The 27,349-nt window shown below is 40.2% G+C and overlaps 1 long non-coding RNA gene across 1 annotated transcript; it reads left to right on the top strand.

The window, feature by feature from the left end:
• The first annotated feature begins 2,781 nt into the window (after positions 1-2,781).
• LOC128795309 (uncharacterized) lies at positions 2,782-16,488 on the top strand. Its single transcript, XR_008433480.1, has 3 exons — positions 2,782-2,855; positions 14,762-14,879; positions 16,009-16,488. It is a non-coding gene; the product is annotated as an uncharacterized LOC128795309 (long non-coding RNA).
• The last annotated feature ends 10,861 nt before the right edge of the window (positions 16,489-27,349 follow it).

Genomic DNA, 27,349 nt, shown 5'->3' with positions numbered 1-27,349 from the left:
GATTATTGACCTGTTGAATAGCACATGGAATTATCCTTTTGAAGGAGGCTAGCCATTGCTTCTAATGGCATTAGCTTATCCCTCCTACCTCTTCTGCTTTCCCAATTTATGAGTTCCCTGATTTTTGGCAACTTTTGGTTTTGTACTCAGGCTGTATAATTTAGCATCATAAATAGCTGAGACTGGCAAGCAGAGTGTGACTGATAATGTACCCAGCAGCTTCTTTTATGTTCTAGAGTAATTGTAAACAAGAATAAAACTGATTATTTCAGCAAACAGTCACAAAAAATTGGTTTTAATTTTAGATTTTTGTCCACAGCCAATAGAAAGAGGATGGTTTGTATTGATGAATCTCTGCTGAGGATGGAAGGAGCCAAGAACCACCATAACTGCACTTCCAAAGGATTCCCACGGATCTTTGTTTTGTGTGACTGTGGAAAAAGGTGGATCTGTGTCTCCTGCAAGCTCATCCCCTCACTGCTGAGCACTTTGTTTATCCATTCTCCGGGGAAGATGCACTTTGTTGTCATGTTTGATTGTTCAGAGGTTTTATGAGGTCTCTCCAGGCTTGGCTGCATTTGGAATGACTTTAAGGTTGTTCTGTCCTCAGGGCAGGAGCATCAAGGCTCTCCTGCCCTCGCTGGAGCGTGTGTAACACAGAGCAAGTCAGGCTGCCAGTGAACTGAGCTCTTCAGTGTGCAGCAAGGAGTCCCAGTGAGCAGAGCTTTGCTCATTTGCTCCCTGCAGAGAAATGACATTTGTTCTCCACAGCATTTTCTCCTGAGAGGACCAGCTATTGGCTCATGTCACAAGCAGTCTGCCTCTCCTCAGTGACTGATTCCTCCGGGCATACACGGATCCCTTTCACTGCCCAGTGATCCAAATTCCACTCATTGACTGCAGGAGTGTGTGGTGGCTGTGAGGACAGCAATTGTTCCTGAGTATGACTTAAAGTTCACCTGGTTTTGTTTCTGGTCCAGTGCTGCAAAGTGTGGTGCAAACACACACATGCTTGCAGGGACAGAAGGCTTCAGTAGCCTTTTGTGTTCATTAGCTAATTCTAATCCCAATGTATTCTAATTCTGTCCAGGCCTCTGCCACTGGTACAGACTTGCAGAGCTTGTCAGGATAACCAGAATAGCAACAGATAATCAGAATGGCAAAATTCCCCTTCTTCCTTTACCTGCTGCAGCTGGTTTGAGGTAGCAGACAATATATATAAAAATAGACAATATTATATTAGCCTATGCATTATTATGTGTAGGATACCTTTTTTGTTGTTGTTTGTTTTGAGAGTGATAAAAGGAAGGAAGTTTGAGACAGAAAGCAAAAACTAAGACTGAGAAAGTGATGTTAAAATTTGATGGTAAGCATATGGTACCTCCCCACATCCCTGATAGCCCTGTTACTGGATTTCCCTGGTGACATTACATTTGTTTCACTCCTGGAATTAAATCTGTATTTCCTCATCTGAGTTAGGCTTTAGTATTTCTGCTCTTGGTTGCTTTCTGAAGGAGCCATTTAGGAGATGAGCTGTAAGAATGCAATACCATAATTAAATGCTTGGCTTGGGCCAGGTGTCACTTCAGTGTCCCCAGGGACTCACCACTGCCTGGGACTGCCACTGGTACTTCTGAGGCCCTTCTCTGTTGCAATTCAGTTTCTCCAGGCTTGAGCATGAGCAGGAAAAGGAATCAAAAATAATCAAAAAGAATGGGGAGGTAACCCACTGATGAACTTAGTCCAGCCTGGACTAAGTTTTTAGCCTTCCTGGTTAAATATTCTAAGGCAACAGTTGTGGTGCTTTAACAATACATTAAACAGCTCAATCACACTGTCCTCTCTGCATTCATAAATTCAGTGTTTGTATTCCTGAAGCTGCTGTTTTCTTCTCTTGCTCTACTTTAGCTCTTCTTCAGAATACAAATTCCAGCTCATTTCCATTTTTTCCAGACCTAACACTTTAAAGTTTTGTTCTGCTGCTTGGTTTTTAACCCTTTAGACCAAAAATTGAGTGGTTTGAGGACCACTCTTTTATTTTTCAAATAAAGTATTCCTTTGCTGTTAAATATTTCCCAGTATTCTTGATCATCCTTTTGGAAGGATCTTCGGGGACAGTATCTGAGAGAGAAGAGCTTGTTCCTCTTCTTGAATTTGACTTGATTGCTTTCATGCAGAGCTAATTGCCATGTTTTCACAGGTGAGTCCTCATCCTGGATGCGCTTCAGTTTTTACACATCAAAGAATAAGACAGACTTTGGAGATGGGACTTTTAAGATGGGAATTAATAGAGTCTGTGCTTTGTCCTTCAGAAAACTTCAGACCTAAAGTGTTATGGATTTGGCAGTTGAAAATTCTGGCAATAGTGGCAGATGCTGCTAACAGCCCTTTCCTTCCCCCTCTTTGCTACAGGTTGAGGTCCTCTACAGAAAAGTCTGCTTCTCTTTGAAATCTGAAAAAGATTGTGCTTGTATTACTCAAACAATTCTTCAAAAAACACCTTAAAGTTATCGATACAGTTCTAAATAGCTCTCATTATTTATGCAAAATGTATATACATGCTCACTAAAATAACTAAAAAATCAGCTAAAATGATTGTTCCTTGTTACACATTTACAGCACCATGGAGAGAAAAGCTTCCAGAAGTACTTGGGGAAAGAGCTGGTCCAGATTTGTAGATTGGGAGTCTGATACAAAATGTGGGAGAGCCTGTCTAGCTTTTATGAATGCCATGTTCTCACTTAGTCCCTGTTCCCTCCCAGAAGGCCAATCTGTAAATGTGGAGAGACAACTGCAGAGCCATTTGCAGCTGGCTGGCAGGCTGGAGAGAAACATCCTGAATATCTACAGTTGAGGTGAAAAAAAACATTCTAAAATCACTTCTACTGCACTACTAAGCTCATAGGGCACTTCACAAACAGACCAGGATAAAAAAATATTCAATGTTAGCTTACACTGCTCAAAAATTTTTAATTGGATTTGAGATAAATTTTTGTTACTTTGTCTTGCTGTCACATTTCAGAAGTGCAGTAATGTTTTCAAGTTGCAAGAGGAAGAGGTCCTGCATGGATGGGACATACAAATTTAAATTCAGACACTTCCTACATAATAAAACCACACACAAGTGTGGGGACATGAAAACTGTTAAAATACATCAGCAGTAATATTATAGCTGATTATATTTGGCACCTGGTGTAGAACATACCTATGAAGCAGGAATTACCATCTAAATGACTAAAACTCCCACAGAGATGATGGAATGTATTTATTAGATGGCTGACAAGCTGATAACAAAGACTGATAAAACTGTGGCTCTGGGTTTGTCAGGTTAAAATAAGAATTCTCTATAAACTGTGCACATGAACAGAAGGCTGAGCTGTTGCACTGGGTGCCCCTGGAGCAATCTCCTTGTCTTTGGCTGGAGCCCTGAACTTCCTTCTTTGTGTTCTTCCCTTTGATCCACCCCTGCTCCAGCTGAGGGGAAGGTGAGCCAGGAGCTGGGTGGAGTTTACTCATCAGCCAAGGCTGGCCCATCACAGTTCCAGACAATTCCATGTCAAAACTGCAGCCCAAACTTGCCTCTGAAGGATAAATGCCTGAAAATGAGACCTTCCCTTCTAGAAAAGGTGGATTGTTGGGTTGTGTGTTTTTTTTTTTTTTTTTTTTTTTTTTATTTGTTTCATTGGTTGGTTGCTGTTTGATTTTTAGCAAAGAACAGGTATAAATGCCATGTCCTGGAATGAATTTATGCTGGAAACTGCTTCTTTAGCTGTGAGACAGTGAGGAAGCAGTGTTACCTCAGAGGGAAATGAGTCGGACAAAATTAATTAATTCAGAATAAGCTGCATCTCTTAGTGGAGGTCTGGATGACACAGTGGTGTTCTGCAGTGAAGGGCTGTACTGAAGGGTGCAGGCAATCCTCTCAGTGCCTGTTTTTGTGAGGATTATCCAGGAATTCCTCCTCAGCTGTGAATTACAGTTTGGTGCATTGCCAGCTTCCTGAGGAAACTCTGTTTATTTTGGTGATGCTCATAGGCATATGCAGTGCCATCCATCCTGAGCCTGTACTTGGCCAGAGGTTAAATCTCTCAGGTTTTTATTTGTGGTATAATCATGGCTTGGTTCTCTTTCCTGCCATGTGAGAAAAGCACAAACCAGTCCCCAGGTTTGCCGGATATCTGTTCAAGCAAGTGTAAAGCAAAAAAGGCTGGCTGCTATTGTAAACAGAATGTGAAAGGAGTGACAGAGCTCTGAAACTGCTCCTCTGTTATCAGACTGGCATGAAAAGAGATGGAGATTTTTACACACTTGCTTTCAAAATCTAAGTGGTCCACTGAGAAGTTTAAAATACTGCCATAAATACATGTGGCTTTAATTAATTTTGCCTGCATCTATAGTTCCCAAAGCTTTTTGGTTGCACAAAAAGATCAGAAAAAAAGCCTATGGCTGAAAATAAAACTAAGGGGTCACAAAAATGCTGGTTGGTCAGTAGTGCTGTGTGTGTAATCGTGGATGCACAATCATGCTGATGTCTAAAGTACAAGTCCATGGGCAAACCCTTGGCCAGGGTCTTTTTCCAAGATTAGTTTCATAAGAAAGTGACAATTTATTAAAAGGTTTTAAGGAAAGGTCAGGTTCTGATAAAGCTTCAGAAGCAAAGTTATTTTAAGTCCAGCATGATTACCTGATAATGAGAGACCCAGCAGGCTGGGTCTTCTGGCATTCATTAAGGGGCGAGAGGAGGAAGATCTTAGGTCTGATTTAATGTCTATTCCTGTCCTCTCCCTCAGAAAACCTCAGGTTAGCAGAAACTGAGAAAGCCAGGAGAAAAACTAAATTATTTTTGCCTAGATACCTTTAATCAAGAAACTTTTTACAAGGGCATATAGTGCCAGGACAAGGGGGAATGGCTTCAAACTGCCAGGGAGTATGTTTGAAGTAGATATTAGGAAAAATTCTCCCCTGTGAGGGTGGTGATGCCCTGGCACAGGCTGCCCAAAGGGCTGTGAAGTGTCCAAAGGCAGGCTGGACATGGCTTGGAGCACCCTGGGACAGTGGAAGGTGTCCCTGCCCATGGCAGGGGGGAATGGGATGAGCTTTAGGGTCCCTCCCAGCCCAAACCATTCTGGGACATTCTGACTCCAGTCATGGTTTTACCTGAGCCCCTCCCTCATTCCCTCACTGCCTCAGTCACTTCACAGCAGGTTTTTTGCAATGTTCCCTCTTTCCACTGGAGGCACAGGGAAGTGCCCAGCAAGGACAAAGATCCCTGACCCTGTAGCAGCCCCAGGTGCCAGTCTGAGGTGGCAGCTCCCTTCTGTACTAACTGGAAATCCCTTCCCCTTCCCTTGCCTGGCTCGTTCTGTCCCAGCAGATTTGCTCTGGGCGTGCTGAGGTTGGGAGTTCTGAATGTTCTCCAACTTTTCCCGTGGAATCAAAAGTAAAATGCTCTGCCTTAGTGTGTCAGCACAGAAATGCTGTGTGAGACTGCAGAGAGCAGAGCTGTGTCATTAGGAATGCAGTCAGAGCCCACTGCCAGCACAGAGTGGTTTGTTAGAGCACTGCAGCAACGAGCTGTTCTCTGAGGCAACAGGCAAATAATACATTCAGATATAGATTTTTCTCTTATTTCATCCTCCTTGGATATCTTTATTTTCAGAGGGAATCACGTAATGCCTTTACACTGATGAAAGTGAAAGCAGAAATATTGGTAAAAGCCCTCGGTGGTGTTTGAAAGCTCCCACTGCAGCTTGCCAGGACTGAGTTCTGTCGGGTGTCTCTGTGTCTTTGATTTCTGCCTTTACCAGCTGTTTCAAGTCAAAGAGGCCTTGACTTGTATAATTTAGTGCTGATTTGTAGGTGGGATACATATGTGTTCAAATAAACATAACATCCAATGCAGAGGTCAGAATTGCCCCGTGCTCAGCCTCCCACTTACAGAGCTGACTCTCATTTACATGCAGCGCAGGTAGCAGTGCTCCATCTCTTTCTGGAGACAAGAAGGTGTCCTAAGAGGTGAAAATCCATCCTCTGATTTGCTGCTCAAGAAACAAATTAAACCAGCTTTGCACTGTAAATGCCATTTAGTGTTTGCATCACAAGGACTAGGGGTTCACAGGGAATACCTCAGCAGGTGCCTTAGGATCCTATGAGGTGAACAATGGTAAAAAGTCCATGTGGAGGTTCTGAAAACATATCCAGGAGAGAGAGAGAGGAAGATGTAACAGCTAGTGCTGACAAAGGTGGCAGGGAGGCCATGATGATGTATTTCTTTTTAGGAGAAAGGAGAAATGAAGGCCATATAAACCAGACCCAGGAGCACACACTATCGGTTTTTGTAGCTGTTTCCAGGCTTCATCAGAATACAAAAAGAGGCAAATTACTGAAGGCTGTGCTGACAGAGTTGTAGAAGTTTGGGAAATTGCCATTATCAAAATTCAGGTGGGTCTCCAGCCATGCTGTGGACATTATGAATTCATAATATTTTGCATCAGTGCAAAAGAGTGACTGAAGCAGTGAATTGCAGTACACATTTATAGGCAATCACTGTCCAAAAGGTGTTGGACTTCCAGAATTTTTTAAATGCTCATGGGCAATGTGACTGATGGATAGATGCAACAGATTTCTTTTTAGGATGAGCTTAAAAGCTTTTTTAATCCTTTACTACTGCTTCTTTCTTTCCCTCCACCTCTTTTGTACATCTCAGATGAAAATGCCACATGAAAGAAATTCAGGTGTACATTTCTAATCCATGTAACTGAATGGTTGCAACAGACTTCAGGGACTTCAGCTTCTATCTTTTGAATACCCAGATGATGGAGACATGCACTGCATCAAGTCAGACTTCATGACCTTTGTCTGTCTCAAAAAACCAAGAAATCCTTTTAGAATACAAAGTGGGCTTTGGCTGCAGTGAAGTTTGGCAAGTGTTCCTGGCTGCCACAGCACGTCTGTAGCTAAACTGACAGTGCAGATTCTCTAAACATCCAGGCACAGCCAGGTTTATCACATTCTGCCTCTTGATGTTTGTAAATTAGTCTTGCTTCTCTCTAATAAAAATCCTTGTAGCAGAACCAAGTGTTCAGCAATTCTATGACAGGAGACACTATTATTTTGGAAGCACAGCTATTTTTCTTCAAATTAACTTGTTGACAAGAGGAAAACCATGCTGGAGTCACTCAGAATGTTTCCTGCTACATGCCAGAAAAGCCTCCTCTATCACTTGGAATTTTAACGTGCTGTGCTTTTGTGGAGGAAAGAACTTTATACACTGACATCTCGATGCCACTCACATCTTTATATCTCAAAAAACCCCAAAACAAAACAAAACAAAAAAAACCTAGGGGTCAGTTCATAAAAGCAATCACAGATCTGCAGAGGGCTCAAAAATCAGCTTCTGTCCCAATAGTGACCAGTCTTTGGGTTGACATTGTTCTCAGTTTAATGGTTTAAATTGCTTCAAATTCTTGGGATAAGTTTCCCAGAAGATAAAAATAAAGTTTGCCATATGTGTTATATAAAATTTAAGCTCTATCCTGAATTAGATTAAACTAAAATCAAATTGACATTGTTGTTTTAGTTGTGAATGTTCTGCTGGTGCCTTGATATTATGAAGCATTACAATTTAAGACCAGGAAAGTGTTCAATCAGGTTATCTATTTCCACAAAGAGAGGGGAGAGCGACAGAACTGCTCTAATTTCCTTTTAATTAAAATCCTCCAAATTATTGAAGTGTGTGGAAGCTTTATGCAGGTGCATGTCCAGTGGCACTGGCTGAGAAACAACTGCAATCCAGACAGGGGCTTTGCCCTCCCTCCTCAAACCTTCAGCCCTTCCCCAAGTGTGTGGTTGGCAGCTGTGTGTGCACACAGCAAAAAGAAATGCCTGTGCTTCCATAAATACAGAGAAAAAAAAAACCAACAAAAAAAAAGGAAAACATTTTAAAAAGCAATCCCACCCCCAAATTCAGACATTTCTGCACCCCACAGCCCAGCTGCAGCATCAGAAATCTGTACCCACAGAGAGGGGGGTGGACGGGTGGTTTTTGATTTGAAGTGCAGGACTTAAATGACAAGTCAGCCATCCTAGAGTTCTGTCCCTCTTCCATTATTTGAAGTGCAGTGTTGTTTCCCAGGATGTGGAAACCCAGGGCACTGGGAATATTTCTCTGTCTGCTCTGGGGTGTCCTGACCCCCAGGGGAGCACTGACTTTGACCCCCATTCATGGAGAAAGCTTCCAAAGCCTCAAGGTGAACCAGAAACCACAAAAATGTGAAATAGATTGTAGAGATTGTAGAGCATAATGTAGTGTGTCACATGGGTGAGAAATTTAGGTTTAGGGATTTTTAGTATGTTATAGATGGGTTCAAGATGGAGGGTACAGGGTGTTGTCTTGAGTTCCTTTCTTCTTTCTTCTTCTTCCTCGTTCTTGGGTTTAGGTGATATCTTGTAATTGGGCAGAAAAATCTGCATTGTGGGTCTTTAGGGGTCAGTTATTGGGGTTAGAAAGGGAAATAATTTAGGTGTCACTTCTTAATTGGGTATCTTAGTTTTTGATTAGGCTTAAAATTAAATTGGCTCTAAATTAAAAGGCTAAATTGATTAGCCTTGTAACAAGAGATTGTTGGCCATTTTTGTGCTGCTTTTCCTGCACGCAGAGTCTGGTGCAGAGAGTGTGCTGAAGTTCTGATAAGATAACAATAAACAGAAGCTGAAAACTGAAAAAGTCCAATGTGCCTCTGGTTCCTGGCACAGAACTGCTCCAGGAGGGGCTCCCCTGCCAGGGGAGCCCCCGGGGAGTTGCCCAACTTGGGGCTGCAGACTCCCACCAGTAGCCAAAAGCAGAGTTCCCAGCATGGGAGTGCTGCTCGGGGCTCTGGGGTGCAGGGTGAGCCCTGCTGGCAGTAGCCCTGCTGCTGGCCTCCCTTCAGAGCCAAGCAGGGATTTTACATCTGTGCTTTTCTCCAAAAGCAGTTAGTGGCATGAAAAGATTTGATTTGTAAATGTCTAAGGCAATAGACTTCATCTTTATAGCGCTCAGAGAAAGGAAGTGCGAGGCACTGAATTGCACAGCTGCCTGCAGAAGAACCACTTTCCTTTCCAAGATCACCATTTATCAGGCAGATGAAGCAGGGATATTTCTGTGAGCATTGTCTCAAGAGCAGCACAGAATCTGTCTGCCGCCTCCTCAAGCATGTGCAGTTTTAATGAGTTTCCACCTGCCAAAAAAATCTGAAGTTCTGCAGACTCCTTTGCCCTCCTGCTACACCTTTATATCCACTTGTTAAAAACTTATTATTCACTCACTGTAAGCAGTGGGCTGAATTCACTAGATAAAGAATCACTCAATAATCACCTTCTCTTTTTTTTTTTCTTTTTTTTTTTTTTTTAAGTAAAAGTCAATAATCAGCTTGGATATAAGGAAAAATTCCTTAATTGCTGGAGTGGTCTGGCATTGGGATGAGCTGCCCAGGGAAGTGGAGGAGTCACAAACCCTGGATGTGTTCAATAAACGAGTGGAGCTGGTGGCACTTTGCCCCAAAACCACCCTGCCCACTCAAGCATCTCCCAGAGGTTGGGTTTGGTCCTCTTGGAGATGTTTTCCAACCTTAATGATTCTGTGATCACCCTTTGTATTAAGCAACAATCAATATCAGCAATCACTCTTTGTTTTTAGGGTGTGGACAACTAAATTTGTGTTCATAAATCTGTCACATCAGGGAATGTGTGGGGTGTGACATAAAGACAGCTCCAGCCCCAAAATGCACAGACTCGTGGCAAATTTCAGATATCTGCTGATGTAAACAGTAAAAACCTAGTTAAAGAATCACCTGGAAAATGATTTATACTTCATAAAACAGTATATTTGGACAGCATAGAGTGTTTTTAGTAGGACACATCTCTTAGCAGCTGGGAAGGTTTAAATGGGAGATCATTTAAGGCATTAAAATCCTCTTTGTTTAACTCTGCAGATGCACCCAGGGCTCAGGGGTGCTCGTGCAGCTCTCAGAGGTTCAGGCATTGGGGTGGGTGGGAATTCTGTCTGGGAAATGGCAAAGGAAGTCAATCCAAACTTCAGCAACTCCCATCCCATATTCAAGTCAGTCCTAGAAAACAACAAAGGGCATAAAATTACAGACAGAGCAATATTAATAATTTAAGAAAATTATTTCAGTGACTAAAATTGAAAAGAAATGTATAAAAATTTAAACGCAGCTAGACAAAGATTTTCCTCTAATGACCCCATCTTAGATATTGATTGCTATTTTTCTTACAAGAGTTTTGCCAGCTGTTTGAAAGAAACTGTCCTTTGAGCTTAAAACCAGTAGAGACCAATTAAATCACAGAACATCCTCCAGTAACTTACATTGGACAGCCAGAACTAAAGTATTTTTAGTGCAGCTTAGAAAGTCAGAGCATTCTGAAATTTCATACTCTGTTTGATCTTTCTGCAGATAAATGCAGAAGGCTCAGAAGAACTGGCATTTATTTGAAAAATTGCTTTTTATATCCAGTAATAAAATATGCAAATATATAAAGTCTTTCCCTACCCCATGTTTAAGTTATCTGAACCAGTTCTCCATGTATTTCTTTAGATTTTAAGTCAATTTTAATTAAATGTTTCACATCTCACAAAATCAAGAGAGGCGTCTCAAAACTTCAGTCAAATATTTGAAGATAAATTTCACAGAAATACAAAACTAAAACTTGAACAAGTTACTTTTTCTGTCAAAGAAGCTTTAGGCACCAAGTTACTTGGAATCTTTAAAATATTCCTAGATTATGATGTTGCACAGAGTGTCCAAATTCTTTGACAGTGCTAGCAAGTAAGAATCAGAAACATTTATTGTTTAAGGCAGTCTCCATAATACGTTTGGACAAAAATGGCTTTATTTTTTTTTTTTGTTTTTCAAGCTTGTTACAGGGGCTTTTCAGTCAAGTTTTAGGTCTGCAGTTGTCTCTCAAGGCTCCAGTGTCCATTTCTGTGCTTTTGAGAGGTCAGTCAGAATAAACCCTGAGCAGTGAATATCACCTATACCCCAGGTTAACCCACTTCTGGTTACTTCATAATTTAAAAAAAATCAAGGGATTTATAATTTGACTCTCACTGAAGAAACAAAGCTAAATATTGGATAACAACAACAACAACAACAACAACAACAATAATAATAATAATCTAACTCATTCTACAGGAGCAGCAGGAAATTATAAACCCCTCCCTGGCACGGGTGACTTTGGGTGTGACACTATTAGTGGCTGATTTGTCTGCTGTTGTCCAACTCAAAATCCAGACTCTGCAAGATTATGTGGACAAATTCTTTCTTCTCTCTGAAATTTGAAAAATTCATTCTACTGTGTTCTTTCCTGAGCTTTATTCTGCTCTCCCCAGTGTTTATTCTGTCAGCTGCAGTCTGAGAATCTCATGGGTCCCCCACCTCTCCCTCCTGAAATATCAGACTCCTCTCAGCCCTTTTTTACTCACTGCAGTCCTCTTGAATTCTCAACTTTTAACTTCCATTTCTAAAATTCCTGCAATTCCTCTCCTCCATTCCACCCCATTTCTCAAGAGCCCAGTCAAGTACCAGTGCAAAAAGAAAAAAAAAAAAAAAAACAAACCCACTTATTTTCTTTCTTTGCAGTGCTGAAAAGTCTCAAGCTCTGCCTGCACATCACAAAGCTCCTCTTATCTCCCCAGTTCTGTGCTGTCAGCACCTAGCAGGAAATCTGAGCAATCTGAGCAAGCTTTAGATCTCCATCACAAACTGCTCCGTGTCCTTTGCTGCTGCTTGGCTCTCAAACCAAAGTTCCCAGCCCAAGGGCACAGCAGCTGCTGCACTTTTAGGCTTCTGTCCCTTGAATAAGTTACTTTTTCTGTCAAAGGAGCTTTAGGCACCAGGTTACTTGGAATCTTTAAGCTATTCTTAGATTATGATATTGCACAGAGTGTCCACATTCAGATCCTGCCTGGTTTTCCAGCAGGGGGTTCAGAGGAGCACCAGCTCCCAGCCCTCTTTCTGCCCCACTCCTTCCAGCCTGAAGCAGCTGCTGCACCCCCGGATGGCAAATTCCCAAAGCTTTCCCTTTCCTGCCTGCCCAGGCTGAGCAGGTTCATTAGGAGTCTGCACATGCAGCTGCTGTATGAGACAATATCCAGGCAAAAAAAAAAACCTTGTGAAGGGCTCAGCTTCATTACTAATGTAGCTGTCCAAGAATTAGCTGGAGTTCTTAGTCTTGTGGTTTAAAAAAATGTGGAGAGGTGAGGTTTTCATGGGGGCAGCAGAAGCAGATAAGTGCTAAAGTCCATGGAGTGTAGTTTCTGTGCAAAGTCTAAGTTTTCCAAAAATCAAAGGCTCCAGAGAATGAAGGGAAGCTAAAATCCAACCTAAAAATATCCCCCAAAATAAAAAAAAAAAAAACCAAAAAATAAAAAACCACAGTAATATACTGCCTCCTTAGGTTAACTCTCAACTCTTTGGCTGAAATAATAAAATAAACTGGAACAAAACGTCACAGGGAATCTGGCTCTGTGTGGGTGTGTGTCTGAGAATCCAGAAAAGCCATGCAGAGTGGAAAAATTCACATAGCTGCTTAGCAAAACTGGGAGCTACTGAGAACTGCTTGTTACTAAAAAAGGTATCAGAAAACCTTAATGAGGGCCCTGCTGCCACCTCCCCCTCCAAATGTTTGTGCTATTGAGGCAGCCAGCACAGAACCTCATCCTGATGGGGCTCTGTGAAGTAGTGCAGGACTTCAGCTTCTGGAAAATAGAACCCTGCTCTCATCCCACATGGGGTTTTTGGGGGAAAAAAAACCCAAACCCTGAACCTCCTGCACAATCCCTGGGGTGTTTCTGTGCCTAGCAGCCTTTATTTGCATAATCTTTTCCCAAAGAGCTCCCTGCAGCAGGACTGGACCAGCCCCATGGGTGATGCCACATCACTGCTGCCTTACAGAGGCTGCTCGTGGTCCTCAGGAGAGCAGTTCAGCTGCCTCTCCCTGCTTCCAGGTGGGTTTTCATCCTCAGGAAAAGCTGCTGCTGATGCTTTTATTGATAAGAAAATCAGGAGACTTTCCCCAAATGTTTCAGTTCTGCCACAGTGGAAATGGCAGTGAGGGAAGTGCCTTGGGAAGTGAAGCATTGTGAGGTTTTTTTTCTGGGGTCACGGAGGTTTGTGTTATTGGAAGGACAAGGAACTTTTGATCACAAAAGTACAACTGAAAAAAACCCCAAAAAACAAACAAACAAACAAAAACCACACTAAAAAAAAAACAAAAAAAAAACAACAACAAAAAAAAGAAACAAAAACCAAACAAAAATAAAACAAAAAACCCCAAAATAAAACAAAAAAAACCCCAGCAATCCAGAGGGATAAAATTGAACATCCCAAAGCAGTACTTTATCTGTTCCACATGAGCTTGAGAAATCTTAAGGATATCTTGTGCTTCAATGTTAAAATAAAAACCCCAGTGCCAGTCACTCCTGAGAATAAGGTAACTCAGTAAATTAAGGCAGCTCAAGCTCAGTATTTTATACCCAAGGGGTGTTAGACTGAGGAAGGATAGAAATTGAGTCTGTCCTTTATCCAAGTGGAATTGTGAGCAAAACCCACATTTTCACTGCAGCTTTTAAGATTATATTTGTCTTTAATCAACTTAATAAGAAAACAGGGGAAAACAGCTTCAGAAACACCAACCCCCAAAACATTCTGGTTTCAAAAATTAATGGAGAATATTTAGTGGGATGTGCATTTCCCCTGCAAAGCATGGTACAGACAGTTGGAATAAAAATCCCTCATTCCACTTTCATTACTGAGGCAGAAAAGCAAAGCAAATGGGAATGGCTCTGTAACCATAGCAACATTTGCCATTATTATTTTTTCAAAGAATTTCTGAGGCTCTACAATTTGAATTCTGCATTCTGAGGATAAAGTTTGTATCAAGGAAAAAAAATGGAAGAACTTTATTTGGTTGCAGGCCCTAATGGAAACTTTTAAAAATATTTCTTTTCCCCTAAAGAGTAGTATAAAAAAGAAGTCTCATGCAAACAGTAAAGAATATAATTTCTATAATTTTCTTAAATATAGTGTAAGATGTATGTGGCTCTCAGGACATAGGGTGTGGAAATTGTGACTGCATGAAAACATGTTAATTGAGAATAGTCAATTAAAAGGAATTTCCAATAATGGCAAGAAGTGTGGAAAAATAATTATGGTTTCCATACAGAATATGATATTTTTCATAATCCTCAATACAAATTTCATGGGTGCTGTTGCTTGGGTCAAATAGAAGATTTTTTTCTTTCTGTCCCCTTCACCTCAGTGGGCACATCTAATCTCATTTTACATTTATTATGAGTAATTGTACTCACAATAACTTAGAAGCACAGCCAGTTATTTAAGAAGGAGCTGAAATAAGTATAAAAGTAATCACTCTTAAAATACTACAGAGATACCTGAAAGGCAAAAAAAAGAAAAAAAAAAAAAGGAAAACAAACCAAAAAACCCAAAGCCACCGTGAATAAGAGTCAGGATATACATTTAGCAGAACCAGACAAAAACCACAATTGGAACATGACTTATTTGTTATATTTTATTCCATGGCAGATGTCAGCAGGAACAGCACTTCTTGTGCTCCATTTAAATGGGAAGGTTGACACTTAAAAATCTATTTCAATCAAATCACGATTGATTTAATGAACATTAATCAGATGCAGACGACTATGCCAAAATATTAACTTGTTAATTGGAATAATTCACTGCAGGCAGGAAAGCCACCTCATCTTCAAACGACCTGCTAGAAAATACAGCTGACCAGAGAATTAAATCTGCCCAGCACTGATGCAACAGAACCTGAAGACTGTAAGGGGAGCAAGGCACCAGGTAATAATGTCTCTACCTCCAATCTCTTCTTAATCTTTCTCTTTTGTGCCTGCTCCAAACATAAATAACTCCTTGATGGGTAGACACAGCAAGCTATTAGGTCTATTGTGCTAATGATCTGCAAATTAAACTGTAGCAAACCCAAAGCCTCCATGCTGAAGTTGTTAAGACCTTCTCCGTCAATAACCTGCAGAAAATGAATTACACAATTATACCTCAGTGCAAACTGTAATGACTACAAATTACAGCAGTAATTGTATTATACAGCAAAGTGATTTGATTCATTGCTTACAAGGCATAATTAATAAGCTGAAATGAGATTATCTCTATATTCTATCTTTAGAGTCTCTTTTTCTGAGGAATAATTTGTTGGGGTCTTTTTTTGCCCAGCATCTCGTTGCTCTGACTGTCAGAAATATGTAATGCATTTTTTTTGGGGTGAAAGTCATCGAGCATCATCTTAAATTACTGAGGTAACTCTGGTAGGGTCTGTGAAGAATCAGGAGGCATCACTGCTCTCGAGAGATGAAATAGAGAGATAAACAGAGATAAATAGAAGGCAATCTTGTATGCAGAGAGCTCTTTGAGGGTATCTGTTGATGAGCAAGGGCAGGGAAATGACTAAGGCAGATTGCATTTGCATTTCTGTTAGATGACAGTTCATTTTAATTTCATTGATTGCTTTTAGGTTAGGATAACAAAACAGCCTTCATTATTTCCCAGGGGAAAGAGAATTAGAAGGAAAGATTTGGGAGCACTATGGCACAAGAAACTGTAAACCAGAAAGAGACAGAAAACTACCTTAGCTCAGGACTGTGGGAAACGTGTTAAAGGTTCCTGATGGTGACAGAAGGAGTGGAAATGATCATTAACAGCACTACCCCAAACCCTTCCTATCCTTGCCAGGATGTTTTCTTAAAGTCTGCTTTATTAGGATGCTATTTAAATACCAAGAGGTGATGAACTGAGAATAACAAAGGGGTAACATATCAATGCTCTCACCCTGTCCGAGTGAGCACCTCTACTCATTTCAGTCAGAGATTTAATTGGGACTTAGTTGCTGGTTTTGATTTGTTGTTTAAATAAGTGGATTTCATTTTACAAACCTACACTGTTCTGCTCATTACAGGTGTTTTTCTAGAAGCTTCCAGCTTGAGCTCTCTGTTCTTAAGGGCAATATTAAATAGCAGATCTGCTGTGGAATGCAGTTTATCCTCCTGCTGCAGTCAAATGAAGGAAATTTGGGAGCTCCAGAACCTGCCTGGGAAGATAAGGCTCATAGAAACAAAAGCTTTAAGAGTTCTCTGGCTGCTATTTTGCTCAAAAGTAAAAAGCCTATTAATTTATTATTAGAACAATCTCCTTAATCAAAATGCTGATTCAGCTTGTTATTTATTAGAGGATTCTGATGAAGACTGTGAAAATCAGGAAAGCAGCCAGAACATCAATCAACTCCATTTTGCACTAAACTAAAGAACACCTGGTGCTTTGCAACTTTGTCCTTTGGCAATCTGGAAAGCCAATTTTCAGCACCTAAACTGGTATGTTGGTCACCAGCACAAGCTATGTTAGTTTACCTTTGTTTTTCTTTACTCTGTGCTTTGAAAACATCAAGACATCTATATTAAAATGTTAATATGAAATTCCAGTGGAAAGCCTGGATTTCTGAATGCTTGTATTTTTCCATAACAGTCTCTGCAGTTGCACTCAAACAGAGAGAATAATCTGAATGTCAAATGTTTGACAAGTCAATTTGAGCAGAAGTAGGTAACTGTGGAGCCAGGAATTATTTTCAATAATTGATAGCACTTTATATCATGCAAATTACATATAAGAAACATATTTTTCAGCCCAAGAACAAGGCTTGATAAACCCTTAATTTTATTAAAGATTCTTTCTTCTCCCCTCACATCTTTATCTTAAAAATTCATTACTGCTGTCAGCTGTATTTGCTATCACTGTGCTCAGAGATTTTCCTTTATTCTCCCAAACACAGATAGCCAGGTTAACTTCCAGCCACCAAACACAAAAATGGAAAAAATCCAGCTGCTTTCATTATCTACATACAGAAATATCTTGGTGATTTAGAAGAGGAAGGCCCTTTACCTTACAGTAGATCAAGCTTCTGGACACATTAAGAGAAGAAAACTGTAAAGTGCAAAATTGTTTTTTGGTTTATTAAAATTATCGACTGTGTAAGGGTGGGGAATGTGTTCCCAGCATGAAAATTACACCATGAATGCCTGTAGGTTCTCTGTCAAAGCAAAATCCTTACAGGATACACAGTTCCCCCATTCCTAATCAGGGACAGGCAATCTCCCTGATCTGCTCAATCCCAAATCTGTTTATCTGGGGACAGCAGAAAATGCTCAGCCGTGGGAGTGAACACACACTGGTCACTCCAGGAAACAAAAGCTTCCACCCACTCTGCAGCGTTTGCTGTCCAAGGTGCTGCTTTTCAGAAAGCATCATCGGCACTTTAAATAGGAACCACGAAAAGCCCTTTAAGATCTCTACCTAAAATTTTTCTTGTCTCTCTCAAAAGCAGCGTCACCATTTAGTGTATTTTATACAATGTTTTTTGCAGGACTCTGTTCAGATGAAAAGGAAGAAGTCAGTGCACTTTTTACCCCTAAATTAATCTGATGTTCTCACAGGACTGATTTTTGACAGCAATGCGAGAAACCAAACAAACTACAACCAACCAAACCCCAAAACCCTGGCTTGAATGGCTCCTTCTCTCAGGAGGCTGCACAGCAGTAATTGGCATAGGAAAAGCTCTGCTCCATTCAAGTTTCTTTTCTTATAAAACAGAGTTAAGAATACCTTTGAACATAATTCAAATAATTGACTGTCTGCATCTATTTTTGTTGATATACGTCAACCAACAGAGCTGTAAGTTAGCTAAAGCAATTCTAAAAAAGACAAGAGTTCTATCCAGAGCTGCTCAGTACAAGAAATAATTATTTTTCTGCACGCTGCTTCAGAAGTACTATTTTCTATTTCAAAACAATGCAGGTACCCTACAACACCAAAAAGAAAATGAAGGAAATACACCTGCAAGTAAGGTATATTGCAGGCCCTGTGACGTGCAATTATACATGCTACTACTTTTCAGCCTCCAATTTTAGACTAATGAAAAATCAAAGTTCACTGAATTACACTAAAAAGACTTCTAGGTTGGAATTCAATGGAATGATCCATGGAATGATTCATTTTCAGAGCTGCTTAAACAGAAGTGCAATCAGCAGGGTGTAGGACTATTGAAACAGGGAAAGTCACCAGTTCTGAATCCCAGGACAGGATCCTGGTTAAACTGGGATTTCTGTGTGGGCAGCCAGGTATTCCCAAGTGCAGTGCAAGTGGCTTTCAGTAGGAAAAACTTCATATTATTCTACTTTTCACTGTGAAATCAGCAAGAATTTTGCTGTACTCATCAGCACAGAGATCCTGTGTGTCTGTTTGAGGCCCTGGCACAGGGTGCCCAGAGCAGCTGGGGCTGCCCCTGGATCCCTGGAATGTTCTAGGCCAGGTTGGACAGGGCTTGGAGCACCCTGGGATAGGGGAAGGTGTCCCTGCCATGGCAGTGGTGGCACTGGATGGGCTTTGAGGTCCCTTCCAACCCAAACCCTTCTCTGATCCTTCATTTTTTAACGTCCAGTGATGGAAATACTGCACTTTTCCCACTCCCTTGTTCTTAATTTCCAGGTTTTGCATTGAATTCTACAAGCCTTAGGTAACTCCAGCTTATTCTGATGCGTTCCATTTGTAACAGTTCAAGCCACTGTGGTTATTTATTTATTTCTGAACCTCTGATAAATCTCATGTGTTCTGGGATTTCAGGGCCACGTCACAAAAAGAACACAATGAAGCCATCACCACCAAACAACCAAAAGGAGATCCATATTTTCTGCTCTTTTCTGTGTGAACACACCATTCCTGGGGCACAAAATGCCCCCACCACAGCTAATGCAGTTCCATTTTTTTTTTCCCTCCTTCCTTTTGTTCATTTTTTTCAACAGTTGAAAAGAGTGAACAAAATCAATACAAAAATATATTACACTAGCACTAAACACTGGTCAGCTACTTGCACTGATTGGATAAAACTTGGTACAGTTGAGGTTGAGTTTCACTGGGAATCTAAAACTTAAATGGATGGAAAATTGTGGTGATGCATGCTTTATTTTTACTTGTTTGCCAAAAAAAAAAAAAAAAGCCATAACTTTATCAAACATTATGAACACTCTCACTGCTGACAACCCTCTTCAAACATCAACTACTGTAATTTCCCCCACATTTGCATAATACTGGCTGATTAAGCTGACAGAATTTTCTTTGCTGCTTGCTGCAGAAATCAAAAATAAAAACACAGTGTTAGCAATGGTTTGCCCTCCTAAGATTTTCACGTTGGAGTGGAAGAAAGAGTAAAATGGCTAACCTGAAGCAGGTTAGAATAATATCAGAATATTCTCCTCAGTTACTAACCCCCTCATCCTAGCAGAATTTAGCAGAATTTAGGGTCTGCAGCCCTTCCTGAAGAGAACCACTGGATTCCCTCTTCCTTCACAACCCTCTCTGAATTACAGCCTCCTGCCCTGATAATTTATTTCTCAGAGGAACTACAAAGCCTCAAGGCCTGAATTGTCTGCCTGTCACATGAGCACAGCTCTTCCCATGGGTTATTTCAATGTATTCCCATGTGTTATTTCATGGATTATTTTCAATGTTATTTCATTTATTATTTTCAAGATATTCCCATGTATGTTATTTCAATGTATTTCCCACGTATGTTACTTCATGTATTATTTTCAATGTATTCCCATGTATGTTATTTCATGTGTTATTTTCAATGTATTCCCCTGTGTTATTTCAATGTATTCCCATGTATGTTATTTCATGTGTTATTTTCAATGTATTCCCCTGTGTTATTTCAATGTATTCCCATGTATGTTATTTCATGCATTATTTTCTATGTATTCCCATGTATGTTATTTCATGTGTTATTTTCAATGTATTCCCCTGTGTTATTTCAATGTATTCCCATGTATGTTATTTCATGCATTATTTTCTATGTATTCCCATGTATGTTATTTCATGTGTTATTTTCTATGTGTCCCCCTGTGTTATTTCATTCATTATTTTCAATATTTTCCCATGTATTATTTCAATGTATTCCCATGTATGTTACTTCATGTATTATTTTCAGTGGTTTTTTATGTATGTTATTTCATGTGTTATTTTCAATGCATTCCCCTCTGTTATTTTATTTATTTTTTTCAATGTATTCCCATGTATTATTTCAATGTATCCCCATCTATGTTATTTCATGCATTATTTTCAACGTTTTCCCCTGTGTTATTTAATTTATTATTTTCAATGCATTCCCATGTATGTTATTTCAATGTATTCCCATGTGTGTTACTTCATGTGTTATTTTCAATGTATTCCCATGTATGTTATTTCATGTGTTATTTTCTATGTGTCCCCCTCAGTTATTTCATTTATTGTTTTCAATGCATTCTCATGTATGTTATTTCATGTATTATTTTCAGCGTATTCCCCTGTGTTATTTCAATGTATTCCCATTTTATCACACTCATAGCCTGGGTTATATTGAGCAGCAGTGATGTTCATCTCAAGAGGCACATGGCAAGATCTGTTACCATGTGGACATAGCAGGTTTGTAACTAAAATTACCGTGTAATTATCATTGTTTCATTGTCATGCAGCTTCAAAATAATCCGTGTTGTCTCACAGGTTATAATTAAATCACAATCTCTTTAACTTCCATAGTAAAACCAAAGTTTCAGAGTTGAAAAGGAGGTCAACAGAGAACTGCCAATAACACAGAACATCCATAAAGACAAAGAAATTCTCTGCTGTAGTTAAAGGAGTAATTTTAACTCCTTTTCTTTCTGTAGAAAAAGATAAATACAAAAAGCTTTGCTTGTGAACACTTTTAAAGCCAACATTTTTAAAGTATCACAGAAAGATAAAGTAATCAATACATCCCTTAGGAAATCATCCCATCTGGTTCCAGTACACATGAAATTAATTCAGACCAATAACACCCCCCCATAAAGCAGTTTCACACTATTCCAGAAAGGAGCTTAATGATCCACAATAATAAACCATTAAACATTCTGCACTGAAGCTTCCCAAGCCACAAGAATTTATTCTTTTGAATTGGTCTGCCTAACATCAGCAACCGGTTTCAGACATAAATCAACTTTGGAAACACAATTCTAAACCAAGAACAAATAAAAATTGTCTAGAATGCCTGTATAATCACACAGTGAGAAATCTGACATTCTTTTCTTGTTAAAAGAGCAGCTGGAATTGCCTCTGAGCTCCCATCTCAGAACATCCAATTTCTCTGTTGTCATTTTCATACTCATTCTCAGTAATTTCCATGGCTCAGAAAGAAATCTGGTAAACAAGAATATGGATTATAGTTTTCTTCTGAAAAAGGTGCAGTAGAGTCAGCTGCACTGTGGTAGAGCAGGGGGCTCCTGCTTTGGTTTGCAGCTAACAAATAATTTTGCTCCTATTTCTCAACAAGTTTTGTGAGTCTTGAGTCCATGGAAAATGCTTTCAGGAGCACAGGCAAGCCCACATGACTTGGTTAGTTTTAATTGTAGCTTGATCTGTTTATTTCTTCTAGAATGCAGGGGAAGCAGAGGTGGGGAATGAATGACAGGATGTTCCTGTCACAGTGAGAGAGCTCCCAGGTGTTAGATAAGGGCTGGAGAAGCTCTGCAATTATGCAAAATTCAAAGGGAACTGGAGGACAGGAGCAGTTAGCACAGGAGTGAGTGAACAATGATGTTCCATGCAGGAGGAGTATCAGACAGCCCTGGAATTTCAGGCATATTGTGGATTAAAGGCAGGACACAGAAGCACAAAGGAATTACAGCGAGCTTCTGTTTAATAAGGGTCAGTCAGGCTCAAGGGGCTTCCAGAAACTTCACAAGATTATGAGTGCTTTAGAGTTCTGGATTTCTCTCTTCCTCAGCCTATCCTATTAATCTGGTTTTTAAGATCCCTTTCCCCTCCTACATTTCAATGAGACAAATTCTTTTAAACCCCTCCTGGACTTTGCAGGATCTCGCCGGTGTTCTGGGAGCAGCCTTGTTATCTCCATCCCTCTCTAGGATCCAGATCCCCCTTTCCTGCTGCCATCCAGCAAAGAGCCATCCACCTGAGAAACTCCAGCTTGCTTTTCTCCAGCTTCTGGGAACAAGTGGGCAAGAAAGAATAGGGTGAGCAAGAAGGAACAGGCTGGGACAAGAAGGAATAGGCTGGGACAAGAAGGAATAGGGTGGGCAAGAAGGAACAGGCTGGGACAAGAAGGAACAGGCTGGGACAAGAAGGAACAGGCTGGGACAAGAAGGAACAGGCTGGGACAAGAAGGAATAGGGTAGGCAAGAAGGAATAGGGTGGGCAAGAAGGAACAGGCTGGGACAAGAAGGAACAGGCTGGGACAAGAAGGAATAGGGTGGGCAAGAAGGAATAGGGTGAGCAAGAAGGAAGAGGCTGGGACAAGTTCTGCCCTAAGGATCAGAAGGGATTACAGGCAATAATCACTCTGCAGCTGCTCTGCTGCCTCCTGGAACTGCAGCAAACTGGGGAACTCCTTCAGCTGCCCCTGCAGAGACCTCACCTGGGTCACCCAGGGGCTTTCTGATTTTATTAGGAGATGTGAAATGGCTCCTGTGAGTTTGAGACTTGTCAGCACACCCTGTCCTTGCCTGTTTGCCCCCACAGATTAATCCTTTCCAAGCTGTAAAAGGCTGAAACAAGATTGACTGTGATGGGGAGGAGAGGGGAGGCTTCAAAGGTGTTAATGTTGTTGTAGGCACCAAGGTGTCTGTACAGCCTTGATGAATTATTCCTAAAAATAGCCCTGATGCAGGTGATCAATCTTACAGGTTTGGTCAAAGGGATAAGCTTCCCCCAGCCCAGGTATTGATTTTTTACAGTAGGACCACGTTGGAGGATTGCAAAAGGCACTTCAGTCCCTGCAAACGGTGGCCACAGAGGTTGGTGCAACAAAAAAGGGTGGATTTTGGTTTGATATATTTGCTTCTCCTCCTTTAATGCTGCCTCTTGCTCAGCTTCCACAGTAATTGCTGTTCTTATTTCTTTACAGTTTGCAGTTATCTTTTAAAATAGCAAACAAATGAGGGCTAATTTCTGCCACAGCAGCACCTCACAAGCAGGTACATGGGCAAAGAAAGGGAAAAGGGAGGATGGTGGGCAAGCCATGAAAGGAGGGATTCTCCTGCTGGCTGTAATGCTGATATAACTGTGATACAAAGCCAGCAGGTTTTTTTTTTTTTTTTTTTTTGTTTCAATATTATTTATTTGCTGTGTTTTGAAAATTATGTAGCATAATTTCAAATCACAAGGTGACTTCAAGAGTATTCCTGGAACTTGCTAGCAATGCTGTGCCTCAGGTGGGACAAGAATTGATGTGGGAAGTTTGGATCCTCTCTCAGGATATCCACTGGAACCTCATCACTTGGACAGCACAGGGACAGGGATGGCTGGTCCTGTTCACTGGCAGAGGGACTCAGGAAATCAAATTCAGTTATGTGTCTGACATCCCACTGAACTCCAGTTTGTGCCAAAGGACAGATAAGAGGTTGACAAGATGTAAGATGTTTGCTCTTTTTTGGCAGAATCTTTGTTGTTTTCTCACGTTTCCTTTAGCAGTGCTAGAAATGCCCTCATGCAACCCCAAAAAAACCCACCCAAACCTAAATAAAACCCCAGAAAAATAACCCAAAGACTCCAGATACAACTCACATTTCAATACCCATCATCAGCTGCCCCAGGTATCCCACTGAGAAAATCTCTCACTTGCATTCTCAAATTTTGGGTTTATTCAGGGCTGTGGCTCTTTCTGCTGGGCTGTCTGACATAAATAGATCTGGTATCTGTTTAATTTGCCTGTGGAATTCTATGCTCACAGCATGTCATGTCCTAAGTAATATTCAAAAGTTTTTCTTAGGTTCAGACAACTAGCAAAGATGGATTAATTAACAGATTACCAGTAAAATATTAGTAAATATGAGGCAAAACCAGGACACTACCTATCATCATGTAAACATTTCTTACATTTTGAAAATAAATTATTACTGAAAAGGATAGTACAATTCTGAGCCAAATAATCATTCCTCTTAGAACATCATTTATCTTACTGCAAATTTTAAAAAGTGCAGAACACAGAAGTGTTCTGCTCTTACACTGTGGGAGCAGAGATTTTAAAAATGATTCATTGTCCTGTCAGACTATTTGCCTAATGCCAGGAAAAAAATCCATTAACATCTTTCAGCCTCCAAAATATTGGGAACAGAATTGCTCTTCCCTCTCCTCCCTTCTATCACACTGGGCTGGAAAGGAAAGCAGAGGAAGAGGAACTCTCTCTACGATGGTGATTTTACAGTGCAATATGGGATATTTAGTAAAACGTGGCTCAACTTCTTGTTCTTCTTTTATTTTAAATAAAAAAGGACATTTTTCCCTATGCTGCAGCACGAGCAGTGTGGACAGTAACAGGTACATTTTGTTCTGGACTGCACAGATAACTCCCCCCTAATTTCACAGGTCTCAGGCTCCCATCTGAGGCTGCACATTCCTTCCTATCACTTCCAAACATTTCAGACCTGGGAATGGAACTTTCTGGAATCTCATTAGAATAGATTATGCATGTTTTATATGTTGCCTCCCCAAACTGCATTTAAAATACACACATCTCACCAGGAAATACTCAATCTGCCAGTTTTGCTTTATCTACCCTTCCTAGATAATTTGCCTTCTGAACAGAACTGAAAAGAGATTTTAAGTGATTTTAATACAGGAAGAAATCCAGCAGCTGGAGCCAACTGTTAAAAAATGTGAAGCCCTATTAATTTTTTATCACATGTCCAAAAGGACCCTGCTTTGTGTAGATTATACAGGCATATTCAAATAAGTTTGGGAATGAAGCTTCAGAATAATTTTAAGTAATGGATAATGATGCCCATGAAAAGATGAGTGAGAAAAAAAAAGGCTGAGAAAAATCTATTTTGATCAACCAGCCAAGCACAGGAGCGTGTCAAACACATGCATTTTCATTTCTGTGAGAGCAGGCTCAATGAAGCATTAAAGAACATATTACCTCAGAGACAGCTGGATTGCAGCATCCCAAAGCAGGACACATCCAGGTTAGCTCCTGATTTATGTATCCCAGAGCATCCTCCTGCCAGGGCTGAGTCCCGTGGCACAGAGAGCAGACTAATTCTAAAGACATATATGCTACTCTTCATCTTCTCTCAGAGGCTCCAGCCACTGTGATCAGGGCAGGATTTGACACAGGAACTGAAAGATTTATGGCTCTCAGCCTTGCCAAGATCTTCAGAGATGGCCAAAGCAGCACTTATTTCATGCAATTAATAATTGTATCAGAAAAGCCAAAGCACTCTGTTTACAGTGACACTTGACAAAAGTTAAATGGCAAAAATCTTAAATCTTGATTTCTGAACTTTCCCTTTAAATTCTTAATGTATAGAACAAAGGACATATTTTTTTTTATATATTCACACTTCATCTGGGATCTTCTTTTCCCTCTTTCAAAAAGTTTCCTGTCAAAAAACTAATGCTGTCACTTACTACTTCCTTTTATTCAGTGCTCACCAAAACTTGAACTGCATCTCAGAAAGCAGCATAGCTAAATAGCAAAATTTCTATCCCTTACCACCTTGAAATGACAAATGGAAGTTCTAGATCCTTTGGTATATCAACAAAAAGCACTGCTGATACAGAAATGGAAGAAAATTATATCAGAATTGTGCTAAAAGATTTCAAACTGTTTAATGCAATGTAAAAAACTGAATTTCTTTCCTCCTTGTTCAACACTTTTTCGACATCATTCTGAGTGGGCAGGCCAGGTTTAGATGCCCTCATGAAAAGAGAGAACAAGTTCAGCAGAAGGCCACAAAGAAAACAAATGCTATCCATTTCCTTATCAGTTACCTCCCCTCTTTAGGGAAAAGTTTATTTTAAAGAGACTTTTTAAAGTCTGTAAAAGAAATAAATGTGTACGGCATTGTTTTGATTCTTACTTCCAATAAAATAATTTTATTCTAAATCTACCCATTTTTGTAAGAAAATGCTTGGTGAAACTTTATTTTTAGCATTATATTCTCAGAAAGTTGTGGCTAGTATTAAATACCATTGTATTTTATAAATACTGTCATTTTCTACTGAGGTTGAAACATTGCATAACTTTTCAGATGACAGCAGTAAAATTACATTCAGTCATGTGCAATGAGATGACAAATCTAGATTAAATTCCTATTTCTGTAAGTCTTCCATCAGTCATAGGTGAGACAAATGCAAACCCTCATTCTTGTAACACCCAAAACTTCCAAATCCATGCTGGCAGTAATTACTGAACGTTCAGGAAAACCAGCCTTGAATTGTGAATTTGCACCAACGCAGAGAAAAGGAATTCAGCAGCAGACTGAAGAGCAACTGAGAAATCACTTTCCTTCCCCCACAGTTTATTTCAGCCCAAGTAAAATGAGTTCTGTTTATGTACATTTATATTAACTTTCATTGCTGGTATTAAAGAGCTACCTGAGCTCCCCTTCCCACAGTTCCTGTGGCATTTTAAATTAAGAGTAAAGCATCATTTCTGCCAAGGACTGCAGCTGGCAAGAGAAAGGACCCTGCAAGTCCTGAGTGACAATGAACTGGATAGAAAAATAAGGAATCACCTCAATTTTCTGAAACCGTGGTTGGGTTTGTCTGTCTTTATTCAAGGAAGCTAAAATAGGATTTATTGGAAAAGCAGGGCAGCAGTAAGTCCATCTGCCTTAATGGTGTTAGTGGATATTATTAGTTATGATCCAGGGAGTTATGTAACAATTTTATACATGTGTAGCATAAACATTTTAATGTCCTTGCAGTATCCCTCCTAAAGCATCCTCAGAGTGAGTGCTCAGCCTCCCTACCTCATTAAATGCCTAAAAAAGAGTTTGAACTATAAGAAATTGCTTTTCCGTAACTTTGTAAAGGCAGTCTACTCCATTCACCCTTGCTTTTTTTAAGCTTTAAATTGTATCTCATGCTGTAGCCTCCATCCTGCGTAGCATTTGACATGAATTTCCTTTTTTATATAGAATGGAATGGAGATTTTAATGACTGTTGGGTTTTTTCAGCTGCTGTGATGCAGAAAGAGTAGAGGGAGCAGGGAGAAAGTGCACATTCTCAATAGGCTTCTTAACAAAATGCAGGATCACTTTTACACACCTCTCTCCCTGTGATTTTGTTCCATCTCCTGCACACGATTCAATCACCTGTGCTTGTCATCTGATTTCTGGCACTTGGATCCTTGCCTGCCTTCAGTGAGCTCTGTCCTGACCCTGGTCAGGTTTTGTGGGACAAGAAAATCCCTTCAGTGTTGCATTCCAATCGCCTGT

Source organism: Vidua chalybeata, chromosome 14 (genome assembly GCF_026979565.1).
Source record: "Vidua chalybeata isolate OUT-0048 chromosome 14, bVidCha1 merged haplotype, whole genome shotgun sequence".
NCBI lineage: Eukaryota > Metazoa > Chordata > Aves > Passeriformes > Viduidae > Vidua > Vidua chalybeata.
Note: the sequence above shows the minus strand (reverse complement) of the source record. Positions and strands in the feature narration are given on the sequence as shown.